Below are 14,969 nucleotides of genomic sequence, written 5' to 3'. Positions count from 1 at the left end.
AATATTCATCAATGAATAGCATCCCACATATGATTCAATCAGTCGCACTTCATTTAACCCCAAAAATGAGAAATTCATTATCCATCTTCAAATGAATAGATGTATTATATTGAGTTTGTAAAACTGTTGATTTAATTCAGCCAGCCACTATAGCAGTCAGTTGTGAAGGTTTCACCCCTCACTGGACTTGGTACATTCTGAGGGGGAGGAGCCAGCCCAGCTCAGAGGATAAAAGAGCAGACTTCCTGTGCCTCTGTTTTCATTCAAGGAGCTGAGGAGAGTGGTGAGTACTGTTTCCTTACTTGTGCTGGGACAAATCTTTTGTTTGCTGGTTAGTCCCATGTTTTTTCTTACAAAGTTGATTTTAGAAAAGAGGTACTTGGATTAAATACACTTGGCACCTACTGCAAACCTTTTGTGGAGAAAAGTATTTATTTATTTGCTATTTAACAACTAAATCTACTACCCTTTTTGCAATAACCTACTCACACATGTTAAAGTTTCTACTGACTTTATAACTGGTGGAAACATCCAAACAGGTCCATGTAAATTAAGAGGATTTATTTCATAATGTAATTAATTATAAAAGGTTATAAGAAAAAGTGTTAAAAACAAAACCACAAATTAAAGTGTCTCTTTAACTAAACCATGGAATTACAATTCAAATCCTACAAAGTTGGCATTTTTATGATTCACATGGTACTTGAAAAAACTGGGATATAACTAATGAAATAGATTCTAATTTTCAAGGTCATTACACTCTGTACTGGAATGACCCAAATCACACTCACCTCTGGGATTGGAGAAAAAGACCCCTAAGCTCTAGTAGAATAAACTGAGCAGTTAAGCTACTGTACCAAAAGTAGAAGAGTAATAAATCAACAAAACCTTGATAACTACTAATCTCCTATGGCATATATGAATATAGCACAACTGGAGTGGCATTTAAAATCTTTTTAAACTCAGTATGTCACCATTGTATTGTTAATTAATGAAATTTAATTACATGTCTACAAGCAGTTGAACTTTAAGAGGCAGGATCTGGACAACCTGACCTTTTCACACTTATTTGGGTTCTTTTAAAAAAGAAGAAAAGGTTGCTTTAAGTCAACTACCAACTCAAGCTTATGATGTGATAACTAATGTGAAACAGTATTTTTATTCACCCTATGAATGATACATACCATTGCTTATTAAATGTCAATGTGCACATTCTTGCTTCTCTCCCAGCCATCATCACGGTTCCAAAGGACTCCTTCATGCAGGGCTCATGAAAATAAACACTCCTTACACATGGTATTTGTGTCACCAGTTTATTTTTCTGCACATTACAATTTAGAGAACAAGTGCATCGGAACCAGCGTTGGACTACTCATAATTTTCTCCCCAGTTTGTGCGTTTCTTCCAAGTTGTGTTTCCTGCACAACTCCAAGAACACAAAGGTAGGTTACTTGCATTCTGGCACAATGAGATGGGAGAAATAGACTTGCATCCCATCCCATCTTCAGCAGTGCAGTGACCTGTAAAGTTAAACCGCTGTTAATGGATTTGTACCTCCTTGCTGGCAGGAATCATTCATTGTACCATCCCAAACATCTTCTCCACAGACAAATCAAGCCCTCTATAAAACCAATACCTCACCAACTAAATAATCTAATGACTTTAAAAGGATGAAAATTGTAAATGTGTTCTTACACAAAGCCTAAAGTATAAATTTAATTCATTTTACTGCTAGCAGTTGTCTTCCCTAAACTGCAACCTCTCAAACTCCATCTAAGCATGCCAACCCCTTTAATCTACAACTACTGCAGCAATAACCATTTGACAAGGTTAATAAAAAGGGCATGTTGCAATCTCAATCCCTACACTACAAAATTGCTTCATCTGGAGCACTACATCCAATACACTTCTTATTTGGGTGCAGTGGTGGCTCTGTGGCTCAGGATCTGCATCTGTGGCTGGAAGGTTGCCGATTCAAATCCTGCAGCCGGCAGCGGAATCCTCCTCCATTGGGCCCCTGAGCGAGTCCCTTAACCCCAACTGCTCCAGGGGTGCTGTACAATGGCTGACCCTGATCCCATGCTCTCTCCTTACCTGTGTCTGTCTCATTGAGAGCAAGCTGAGTATGTGAAAAGAAATTCCTAATGCAAGAAATTGTAAAGGGCTAATAAAGTGAAGTTATTATTTCACTTAAAGGTATCAACAAGTACCTCAAGCCAAAAATAAAAATAGCAGCACCCAAATTCACTACACAAACCTTGTATACTGGACAACTTAAACTGCTATTTGGATATTTTCACCTGGAAGGGAAAGGAAGACTAAAAGATAAATACATACAGTAAAACTAAAATTAAACACACCTTGTAAAATATGAGTGTCTCCAGTATGACTCATGGGGGGTGCTGTGAAGAGGACCATTAGCAACAACCAAAGCCAAGAGTGAAAAGATAAACCACTTTGCCAACATTACCTCCACGCTAGACTAATACTGTTTAGCAGGGTACTGTCTAGTCAACAGGGTACGTAAAATAAAGGTAAAACAAACTTACTACAAAAGTTTGCCTACCAAATCAAACCAGATGAGCGCAACCCCCCCCCCCCCAGACTGTAGGTGTAAAGACTCCCCCCATCAGAGGTGGCACTGCAAGTCATATCAGGGGGTGTCCAGTGTGCCTGTTACAACCCCAAGTGTCTAGGGATGTAACTTTTAGGATGCTGGTGAAGGACTCAGCATAAGCATAAGTCTTAGTCTAAAAAAAATTTAAATACATAGACTAATATTTAGAAAGAACAGAAGAGCAGTGCCAAAGAAAACAAAGAAGCTGGATAATGAAGTGAGGGAAAGTGACCATTCTACCAAAACAAAACTCAGGTCTTCAGCATCCAACACCCTGGCTAACCTTCACTATCTACCCAAACCATACAAAACAAAAAGGCACTCAGCCATACTACACTACTCTCATACAAACAACTACATCTGCACAATATAGCCAATAAACTTACCCTTGACACAAATTCACTAGTAAACTACAAACAAAAACAAGAATAAGCAAAAAAACAGCACAAAAGAACAGAGGTTGATAACGCAAAATAAAGGATAAACAAAGTACAAAACACCTCCACAAAGCCAAAGCTATACAAAAAAGCACACAAAGCAAAACGGAACCAAAATACCCCTACATTCTGAAAACCACCAAGTTAAATACTGAATAAGCCAAGATCAGATTGGTCGAGTTTCATTAAAGATGTCAAAACGGCAAAGATGGATGAATTAATGAACCAGTGGGGAGGGACAACAGCCACAGTATAGAACTTAACATTAAAACACAAACCACACAGGGACAAAATACTACCTTTTATAGGACCCATCCAACTGGGGCTCGTGAGCTGGAAGCCAAGAGGTCACCCTTCACCAGGACTCTGCCTGCACACTGGACACCACCGTATCTGTGCATATTCCTTTCTACACAACTGAACTAATCCAAAGCCATCCAGCGGTAATTTAAAACTCTTCATAAACCCAAAGCAGCATTTCAGTTCAGTGCTTCACACCATCAATGGCGAAATATACCTTAAAACTCACCTAGATTCTCAAAAAACAAAATACCAAGTTTATTATGCGACTGTAAACCAATACTTAGATCCATAAAAAAAAGCATCCACTACCTACACCAAATGTATGCAGAGTGTAACCTAAATCCCGAGTAGTAAAAAACTGAAATCAAAAACTCATTTAGGGTGTAAAATGTCCAAGTACAGCAATGCAGGGAAAAGCAGATCCAGTGCCAGTATGTATTCAATATAAGAACAGCACCTTGTACAACCACAATCAACATGCAAGAAACACAAGAACAGATTTGGTACATTAGCAAGTTTTATTATGCCGCCATACAGACAAAAATACATTCAATACAGGAGAACATTGTCTAGCAAAGTACTTACAAATCCACAAAACAGAACACAAATCTCCCCCCCCCCCCCCATGACAAAAGTGCTTTCTGTGCAGGTATGAAAAAAGAGCAACTTTCAGCTAAACCAATGCCTCTTTTCCCCCACATGAGTGGATGGCATCACTACTCCTTTTACTCATTTCTACTTTAGGGGCTCAATTCACTCTAAAGCCAATGCAAGATTTATGTGCATGTGTGCACCCATGCAAATAAATCATTGCTTGACCTTAGACTCTCAAACTCTGCTTTTCAAATGGCCCATAATTTACAAAATGGTTCCCAAGCTACAAAACTAAACTTTCTCCATTCCCACACTGGAAGTCACTTTGTCTCCTCCCTGCCAGGTGGCTCAGGTGCTAAAGTTACAATCCAAGATGCAAACAGCCTTTACAAGACCAGTTTGCAGAGATTCATTTATAGCTTCATCCACCACCTGAACCTCTTTCCACCCCACAAAAGGCCCCCCCCTCATTCTTCGCTTGTCATTAGGAACTTGTACAGCAGTATCGATGCTCCTCCGTGGCCATTGTCTTCCAAAATCAAAACGGGCCCACGAGTCTTCTGGCAGATCTTCACAGACGGATCTCAGTCTGCTACATCTGGGCTCCCATCCTGTTAAAGGTCCTCTCTCGGCAGCAAAGGCCTGGTCACCCCCCGACAGCAGAGAACCTAAAGAAAAAAAAGCTCGACAGTCCTCTGCACTAGTCAGAAATAGTCCAGTCTACATTCCCCCTCCCAACACCCATTTTGACCAAAATGATCAGTTCAGTGCTACGCAATTCCAGAACAAACCCAACAGAAAACCACCCTGAAATGTGCAAAAGCAAAAACCCACAGTGCAGGGCTCCTACCACAGGGGAAAAGTCCATCGCCAATATCCGCATTAAAGCATTTCAACATCTGCACACAAGTTCTCAAATTACATCCCAAAACAGACCGTTAACTTATCCCTTCCCTTAAGCCAGTTTTTCCTTGCCTGCTTACCAAGGACATAGATCCATTTGCCTGTCCACCTAGGTCTTCAGCTTGACGCAAAAGACAAATTGAAGCAGTTAACATAGGTTACAAAACCAAATATCAAATTCATTAAAAATGCAAGGCTTTCATATTCTCCCACATTTCTCTGATAACAGTATCTTTCATGTCCATTAAAAGAGCAACAAACCGTAAGAAAAGTTTTCTAAATGTACTACACGACTCCCATGCACATGCCAACAGCTGCCTAACCAATAAACTCACTGGACTTTGTCACAATATGCAGTCTACACAAAATGTACCTCAAACCAACATACACCCAGAGCATACCCAAAATGCTCCATCACGCCTCCTAGGAGGGGGAAGAAACTCACCCAACTCGATCCTCTGATGAAGCTTTTAACTTGCACCCCACTCCTCCGGCAGATCTTCACAGAAACATCCCAGAGTCCAACCCCATCTGTGCTCTTGGTCATGAAAGATCCTCCCTCTGAAGCACAAGCCTGCTCATCTCGTCTGGCAGCAGAGAGCCTGAAACGGAGAGAAGGATTTAGACCAAGTCCTCTGCACTTCTTAGAAACAGTCAAGCCAGCATTTCCACTCCCCAACATACAGTGTAACACTAACCAACAGGAAAACACCCTGCAGAGAAAACCCGCCAGTCCAGGGCTCCTGCCGCAGGATCCACTGCAGCTCCTCCCCAGGGAGAGCAGTTCCTGTGCCGACACCCATCGAGAGAACCTGGCTGACGTGCCGTCTACAGCAAGGACTCGACACTGGAGACAGCAGCTGGTGGGCCAAGTCACCATAGTACTGCTATGCATCTAAAGTGATTCATTTACATGTGTACCCATGAAATAAAAATCACATACAAAGCAGTAATTCCATCTTCCAGAGCCAGAATGACAGCCACTCAAATGCACATGAGTTTACAAATACCTCAACCAAACAGGGAGGAAAAATGAGCCAGAAAAAAGCACACCATTATGACTCAATGTTTAGCACAATAAAGCATCACATCAAGAGCTCAAAACTAGCCCTAACCCAAAAGCAGATTGTCAACCTTCAAAACACTTTTTACACGCAAGGACAAATTAAAAATTCATTTGATTTGGACATGGATTAGACAAACAAAAGTGAAACTCACCACTGCTCCAGGAACAAAATCCTCCGAGATCCTTGCTTCGCAACTGCTCCAAGATCCATAGGCATCCACGAAATTTAAGGATAACCAGCAAAACATCTCTTCACTCTCCACTGTTAAAAGCGCAGGACTTCAATACTTGCATCAAATCAAACCGATCGTATCCTTTTAGCCAGCCATTGAGCTCCCCATCAACAGCATGGTGGCATGTACCCGTGTTAAGACAGTGACTCCTGCAAGGTCTCCATCACAGTAGACAAGTTCAGCAATTCAGGCAGTAACCGAAAAGACAACTGTCAGCTTCTTTGTAGTTCTGCTCTTCCAATAGAAGACTTCCAAAGAATCTCTGGTTCAGTTCAGAACTCCATCTTAATTGTCACCAACTCACTGAAATTCACATACAGTACAAAACAAAAAGCATTCAAGTACTTCAGATCCCAGGTGCATCTATCTGCAAACAAATGACCAGCTCAACTCCTCCCTCAAAATTGAGCTAAAAACTTCTAGCTTGGATTCTACTGTCCGATAACCCAGGTAAACAAGGATGACTAAATCCATTTACAGTTGTATTCCATGTAGACAAAACAGTCAAACAAATCCCTCTTTAAAAAAAAAAAAAAAAAAAAAGAGAACAGCCTGGTATTAAGTCAAATTCTCAGTTGTACATCCAATCAAGTAGTGGTTGATATTCGGGCTCTTAACACGTACCTAGGGCTGCAGTAATGTGCCTTTTGAAGACCAAATTAAATTTTGGTTTTACATAAAGAACAATTCAAGGTGCCCCGATACTCTTGAGATCCACAGCAGAATGAGAAAAACACCGACCATATTCAGTACCAAAGAGCTGCAGCCTGGACTGAAAGGGTTTAAAAGCTTAAACACTCAGAACAAACTCAAAAGCACTAATAGCACTCAAAACCTAGTGATGGGCCACAACCAGTGGATTTAAACCTTCCAGCCACTTCATGCATCTACCATCAGGTGGTCAAACCAAGTCTCGCATTCCCCAATGATTAGAAACTCCTCAAAAAGTAAAGGCTCGACAACCACTTTGCCCAGGTTGACACTTTTACAGCCACATCTCCTTTGTATTAGCTGCTGTACAAGATACTCAGGGCAAAACAACACCATTTTGTATATTATACATCAGTACCAAACTTGTACATGGAACAAAAAAAAAAACTTACTGTAGCAGTTGGAATTGTTTAAAAGAAAAGAGTCCTCTAACAAAAGCATTACAGTTTTCATGCAGCACACATCCACTTCCAGACAGCTGAAAACTCATCCCTCCCCTTTCTGCACTAAAACCAACAGCCTTACTTTCAGTGAAAACATTTTGGTTTTAGGGCAACTTAATCCTTACAATGAACCCCAGCTGCAGTCCTAGTCTAGAGTGTACCACATCTGCAAGTTACTCAGGTGGAGATTTAGACTTGATCCTCTGCACTTTTTAGAAACATTCAAGCCAACATTTCCACTTTTGAAAACGTTCACAGCAAACTGCATTCACGACAAGCCAACAGGAAAACCCCCAGTCCAGGGCTCAAGTGTGGTTCCTGTGCCACCACCCATCAAGAGAACCTGGCTGACATGACAAGGAGTCTGCTGGTGTGCCAAGTCTCTTGTATTGCAGAGATTTACTTCGATATGCACCCATGAAATAAATTTAATCTTTCAAAGCCAGAAAGACGGCCAGAGAAGTGAAAATGCTTCACCAAGAAAGTCGACTACTACCAAGAAAAATAGACCAACAGTTACATTTTGCCCGTTGAGCTTAAGGAAGCTTAAATTGCCCACCAAAAGTCACAAACATGAGCCACATCTGAAATTGAAAAGGCATTTAAACATTTTGTATAAACTTGTTTCCTAATTATAAAGGAGTTAGTAGCTTTAAACTAGTTGTCAATTTCAGCTGTGACTCTGGACTCATGTATTCACCAAAACATGGCTAACAGAATTAGGCGATGCACCTAGATGGGTTTTCCACTTTCCGCATGGACAGAACTGCAGAGTCCAGTAAAACCAGAGGCGAGGACGTATGTACTTTTATTAACGCGCGGTGCAACAATGCATCTACCATCACAAAACACTGCCCAGCCACTCTAAAATTTTCTAATGATCAAATGCCACCCCTTCTATCTGCTGAGGGCATTTACAACTTATCACCATCTAAATTCCCCCCCAGCTCAAATGACAAGGAAGCACTAGAAGTACTATACACTGCTCAGATCCATCTCTCCTCCCCACATACAGTAAACTGTGCAGGCAAGCAAAACTAGCAGTCAGAATGGTGAAAGTGTGGCCTGAAGGAGCTGAATCACTCCTGCAGGACTGTTTTGAAGGCACTGACTGGGGTGCGTTTAAAGAGACAGCCACACAGGGATCATACATCGACATACAGGAATATACATCAGTCACTAACTACATCAGGACATGTTCTGGCAGTGGGACACTCAAAAGAAATAACTTTTTCTAAACCTAAACCATGGAGGTTCACAACCTAAATCAAAGCAAGGTATGAAACATTCCAATTAGGCAATAAATCAAAACTCAAATCAGCCAGAATCAATCTAAAGAAAAGGTATTAAACATGCAAAAAACACTCAAACAGAAATTAGAGGAACACTTCAGCACTCATGACCCAACACACGTGGGACGATATACAGACTACAAAAGGAAGAACATCTGTGCACCCACCCATGGCGCCTCCCTGCACAACAAGCTCAACACCTTTTACACTCAGTTTGAATCCGCTCAACAGAACTGCACCATCCGCGAACGACCAGGTACTCTCGCTGTCTGCAAATGTGGAGGAGACCTCTGCTAAAAGTGAACACGCACAACGTCCAACATCATTCCCAGTCACTTGCTCAGAACCTACACCAATCAACTGCCAAGTGTATTCACAGACATTTTCAGCATGTCTCAGAGCCAAGCTGTAGTCCCCACCTGCTTCAAAATCATTCACCGACTTCAGCTAAGCTTTTTACATCATTCCAGAAACTCAAGAAACTTGGTGCACTAGGTCTCAATACCACCCTCTGCAATGGGATTTGGGACTTTGACAGGCAGACCCCAGGCTGTCAGGCTTGGAAACCACACCTCCAGCACACAAACTCTGAACACTGGGGTCCCCCAGGGGTGTGTGCCAAGTCCATTGTCCACCTGTCTGATTAAGAAAGCACAACAGAGCCTGTATTTCCAAAGACAGTTGAAGAAGGCCAAGATGTCCCCAGAACCTCACCAACTTGTACAGATGCACAACAGAAAGTACACCGACAGGTTGCATCTGCAGTATTGCCGACCACAAAGCCCTACAGCAGGTGGTGAAAACTGCCCAGTCCATTTATGACAGACTGTGCTTGAGGAAAGCTCCAAGCAAAGACTCCACGCACCCAAGCAAGAAGAGCATTTGACCCTCTACCATCCAGAAACCGGTACCGGAGCAATCAGGCCCAGATTACTTGACTCAGTTTTTACCCACACACTATTAAATTGCCAGCCTCTCACCCATGATCTGAACCCTCACTGTACCTTCTCTTAAAGCTCAAACACATTGAAATCTACCACAACCTCACGTCAAGAAACTCACTCCCCATAACTTTAGATCCTTTATTTCATAGTTGATTCATGATTTTGCACATTGCTTCTTTTTTGTACTACTTACCATCCGAGAGCTAGTTATATAGCATTTTGTTACACCATATACCTCTATATGAGTATAATGACCAACGTGAACATTCTACACTTTCCCCAAATCAAAGAACAACTCACCAATGCTAGAGGGACAATGTCCTGCATGACTACCTTTGCATGTGTTCCTACATCCACAGCTGCCCAGCAGATTCAACAAGGGCAGCTTCAAACCCCTCCTTGCTTTCTGGTGTTCCATCTGCAGGACTTCAATACTCACAGAAAGGAATTAGATCACACTCCTGATGCCTTTCAGACAGCCAATACTGTTCCATGTCTGCATTCAGGTGGGCAGGGACTAGGGAGCACCCATCATGGCATTCCACTCTAAAAAAAAAACAAAACACAAAACACTCATCATTCATACCACTCAGCACTACCATGGTCTAGCCTCATTGAGAGAGGCTGTTCTGTAAACATAATTGACCAAGATACTGACACTCTTCTCTTGAGACCAGGGGCTGAAAACCATCCCATCTCTGACAGCTGCCTCTCAGTGCACCAACTGTAAGGACAAAACACAAAATGTCCATTTCCCTCCTCCACACATTAAAAGCTCTCCTCACACTGACCTGCATCTCCCCTCTACTTACCTTCAACTCACCTTGTTCACTGAGGGAAGCCCAAGTCCACTTCCCAAGCAGTAGCACTCCTTGCTCCCCACTGAGAGATCTGGGAAAACAGCACCTTGTGGAAAATAAAAATCAGAACCCCCCCCCCCCATTCAATCATTTTTTACATCAATGCCAAAAAGATCAAACAAGGATAACATCTTAAACAACTATTTGAACAACCTATACTAAAAATGCAAGATGAGTTAGGAGTAAACTAAATCGGGCAGTGGGATAAAAAGTTTACTCATCACCATTGACACTTTTCCCAATCTGCTGGAATGCACATGTAGAGTCACAGGTTCTTGCAGATGTATCACCTTAACTTCATTAGACCAAATGCAGGCTCCTTGTCCCAGAGCTGGGCAATCTTGTAGGTTGGCATCGCACTCACATGAAGTGAGGGACCGATACATCTGCAAACAATGAAACCAATGAAAACAAATCAAGTTCAGTAAAAAGGCAGCCTTCATCTCCCTTTATACTACTGACAGCCAGCTTCCAGGGAAGCTCGTGACCCTTTTGAATTACTCCATCTGACAGGTGCCACCAGGTCAATGGAATATGCATGTAGTGTAAAAAGTTAATTCAACATCAGCTTAATCCTTCCTTTAACCCTGACTGACTCCAACCTCAAATACTCATCTCACTGACCCAAAGAGACAAAACCCAAATTGTTCTTGCTTCTCTTCCAAGATCAGTTAAAATTTAAGACTATCAAATACTCAGTTCTCCATTAAATGAACTAAAGACAACAAGGCTTTCATATTGTCCCACATTCCTCCAACCCCGATATTAGGGTCTTTCAAGTCCATTGTAAGTGCAAAAATAAGTAGGCAAAAGAAAAGTTGAATCTACACATGTACTACACCATTGCTGCAACTCCTCTGCACATGCCAAAGGTTGCCTGCCCAATATACTCTATGTAGCCAAATGAACCAACATAGCCAGAGTACCCAAATGTACCCAATGAAAAATGAAGTAGCCCATGTAACCAATATTCTCAAGATGCCCCATCTCTCTTACTGGGCAGAAAGACTCACTACACCCACTCACCTGACTAGATCCTCTGATGTTACCATTGACTTTCAGCCTTTGAACAAGCACCCCATTCCTCCAGCAGATCTTGCTAAAGATCCCAGAGACCAGCCCCATCTGTACTCCACTCCTGGTGATGAAAGGTCATCCGTCTGGGAGCAAAGGTCTGGTCAACCCTTCCGGCAGCATAAAACCTAGTAGACGGATTTAGACATGATCCTCTGCACTTGGAAAACCACAAGAACATTTACTCCCAGCTCCAGTTTTGTACTAAACTTGTAAAGTGTTTATGGTGCAGCATCTGTCCAGAATAAAACAGGAAAACACCCTGCAGAGCCAAGAGAAAACCCCCAGTCAAGGGCTCTTGCCACAGGGGAGGGATCCAGTGCAGTTCCCCCCTGTGAGGAGAGCAGTTCCTGTGCCAACACCCATCACGAGTACCTGGTCGATATGCTGTAACCAGCAAGGAGTCTATGGTGGAGGAGGCTGTTGGTGCGCCACATCACTATTGTACTACTGTGCATCTAAACTGATTTATTTACATGTGTGCACCCATGGAAATAAATCAGATGCAAAGCAGTAATTATCTTACAGAGCTAGAATGGACAGCCAGTCAAGTGCACATTAATATACAAACACCCCAACCAAGCAGGGAGGAAAAGTTACCCAGAAAAAAACTTCACCTCTAGAAATGTAGTGTAAGTATTCAGCATGTTAAAGTGTGACATTATCCACCAGAATTGGTCCAAAAACTAAACATGTAGCCTACTCCAAAAGGAGCTTTTCATCCTTCAGGAAACAGCTCTGACAAGCAAATACTAAATGGTTATATAGCATCAAGTTTGCTATGGATAAGGTTAGACAGGAAAAGAGTGAAACTCACCTCTGCTCCAGGGACATGTCCTCTATTACACCACCCTTGCACCTGCTCCAAGATCCATGGTGCATCCAGGAAATTCAAGGACTGCTTGCAGCACCTCTTCACTTTCCACTGTTCAAACCACAGACTTCATTACTTACCAATGGGCATCAACAGGTCACACAGCTGGTATCCAGTGAGCTTCCTCTGAGCAGGGTTCTCCTAACCTGCTCATTGGAATACACAGTGTAAATTATTTAATCACTACACAGATCCTTAAATTCCTGGTGGAGCCATCTCAAATGCATACACTTCAACATAACCCCAACCTTAAATACTGGTCTCTCCCTGACCCAAACAATTGTTCTACCCTGCTTACTCCAGAAATTCTTGTATCAAAACACTGGCTTGAATACTGAAGATGACAACTAACAGATTGCAAGTTAAAATTGGTTACAAAATCAAAGACTCAGTTCTCCATGCAGTAAACTAAAGATAAGGCATGGCTTTTAGATTGTCCTGCATCTCTAACCTGATAACCGTCTTTCAAGTCCAAAAAAATAGCCAAGAGTAACAGGAGTTTACACACTATGCTACATGTCCCATGCACATGCCAAAAGTCATCTGCCCAATATACCCCATACAACAGTCTACACAATTGTTTGTGAACCCAGAGTATCCGGGTGTATGTACTGCACCCAATGAAAACTTTCCCCATGTAGCTAGTGTACACATTTTAGTCAAACCTGGATCCTCTGATGTCAATGACATTCAGACTTGGAACAAGCTCCCTACTCCTCCAGTAGACCTTCACAGAAAGAGACCGGCCCCATCCACGCTCCACTCCTGGTGATGAAAGGTCCTCCCTCAGGAGCACAAGCCTTCTCATCCCTACTGGCAGCAGAGAGCCTGAAATGGAGGAAGGATTTAGCCCAAGTCCTCTACCTTTCTTAGAAATAGTCAACCCTGCAGTTTCACTACCAACAGGGTCCAAGTCAAACCAACAGGACAACACCCCGCAGAGAGCCAAGAAAACCCCCCAGTCCACTGTTGTGCCACAGGGGAGCAAATGCAGTTCCTGTGCAAACACCCATCAAGAGAACCTGGCTGACATGCTGTCTCCTCAGAGCCGCAACCAGCCAGGAGTCTGCAGTGTGCCAAGTCACTGTTGTACTGCAGTGCATCCAATGTGATTTACTTACATGTGTGCACCCATGAAATAAAATCACATACAAAGCACTAATTTAGTCTTTGAGAGCCAGAATGACAGCCAGTCAAGTGCACGTCAGTGCCTCACCCAATCAAGGAGCAAACATCACCCAAAAGACAGACAAGACAAATCCAAAATTACACCTCATTTCTAAATGGATAGCATGTTGACAATGAGGTCCAAGAGTTTAACACTAAGCCTACACCAAAAGTACCTTTTCCTCCATTATAAAATTCTTACAAATGAGGGACTGAAACATGAAAGGACATCAGAAAATGAAACTTGCCATTCGCCAATACTAAATGGTTATAGAGCATCAAATGTGGTTTGGATTAGGTTAGACAGGAGAAGAGTGAAACTCACCTCTGCTCCAGGTACAGTGTCCTCCTTGACGATAACCACAACTGCTCCAAGACCCATGGGCATCCAGGAAATTTAAGGACAGCTTGCAGCATGTCTTCGCTCTCCACTGTTTAATGTGGAAAACTTCAATACTCACAGTAGGGCATCACCAGGTCACAGCTGGTACTCTGTCAGCCAGTGAGCTTCCTCTGAACAGGATTCTCCAGGCTTGTCACTCCACACTGTGCGTACAGCAGGCCAGGGACTGGGGAGCACATCACTGCTGACCAACCTCACAAAAGAACTTCATGCAGTGGGATGATTGGCTTACTGTCCACTGTATGCGGAGGCTTGACAATCTTGGCTGAGCATCACCTCAGCCTTATCCACACAATACCAGTTACCTCCTCTCAGATGTGGACCGCAAGCAGTGATCAACAGTCACTCCTACAAACTGTCCATTGCAGCACTGCCAAAGTCAGCAATTCATGCAATTACTGAAGCAACTTCAACAAGTGTCTAGTTCTTCCATTGACACAGCAGACTTCCAGGGAATATGCTATTGCAATACTCCATAACTGTTGTCACTGGCAAACAAGATTAATTCAACAAGTTCAAATTCAGTGCATCCATCCCAAAATGGATCAACTCCACCCTCGACCCTGACTGATCAGAGCCTATCCATAAACACTGGCCTTTTACTGGCCCAAACAAGAAAACCCAAATCCTTGCACTGGTCACCCAAGACATAGATGCTCTTGCTACAAACACATGACATTAGCGAGGATACGGACTGAAACGGGTTAAAACTGTTCAAATGGGTTACAAAAGCAAAACACAGACCATTTGTAGAACTAAACCAACATTCTCTAGCTTGGCTTATTCCACTTGCCAATAACCCAGGTTTACAGGGCTTTTATCATGTGATATAAAGTATATTCTATCCAATGTAACAAAATCCACCACCACTTCTAAAAAGAGTTACTAGTTTAGAGTACCAAGAATTTACACTAGTGTAAGAATTGAGTATTAAATCTCATTAAAAAAGCTAAATGTCATCCACTACATTTACTGCAGTACCAGGTAATTTCTCTTAATTTAAGAGCTTAATTCCAGCTTAATGCAAAACCTAAATGTGTAAAATCAG

At 42.3% G+C, this 14,969-nt stretch overlaps 1 long non-coding RNA gene across 2 annotated transcripts; it reads right to left on the bottom strand.

The window, feature by feature from the left end:
• Positions 1-3,856: 3,856 nt before the first annotated feature.
• Positions 3,857-14,048, bottom strand: LOC148809465 (uncharacterized). Of its 2 annotated transcripts, XR_016087479.1 has the most exons (9): positions 11,430-14,048; positions 10,694-10,789; positions 10,356-10,449; positions 10,202-10,267; positions 9,983-10,089; positions 6,073-6,456; positions 5,300-5,456; positions 4,935-4,975; positions 3,857-4,619 (listed from the first exon to the last, which is right to left on the bottom strand). It is a non-coding gene; the product is annotated as an uncharacterized LOC148809465 (long non-coding RNA). The 2 variants fall into 2 exon arrangements; XR_016087480.1 differs by lacking the exon at positions 6,073-6,456.
• Between the last annotated feature and the right edge of the window lie 921 nt (positions 14,049-14,969).

Source organism: Atractosteus spatula, unplaced genomic scaffold (genome assembly GCF_055471065.1).
Source record: "Atractosteus spatula isolate fAtrSpa1 unplaced genomic scaffold, fAtrSpa1.hap1 Scaffold_13, whole genome shotgun sequence".
In the NCBI taxonomy this organism is placed as follows: domain Eukaryota; kingdom Metazoa; phylum Chordata; class Actinopteri; order Semionotiformes; family Lepisosteidae; genus Atractosteus; species Atractosteus spatula.
The sequence above is the reverse complement of the archived record's forward strand: the minus strand, read 5'-3'. Positions and strand labels throughout refer to the sequence as shown.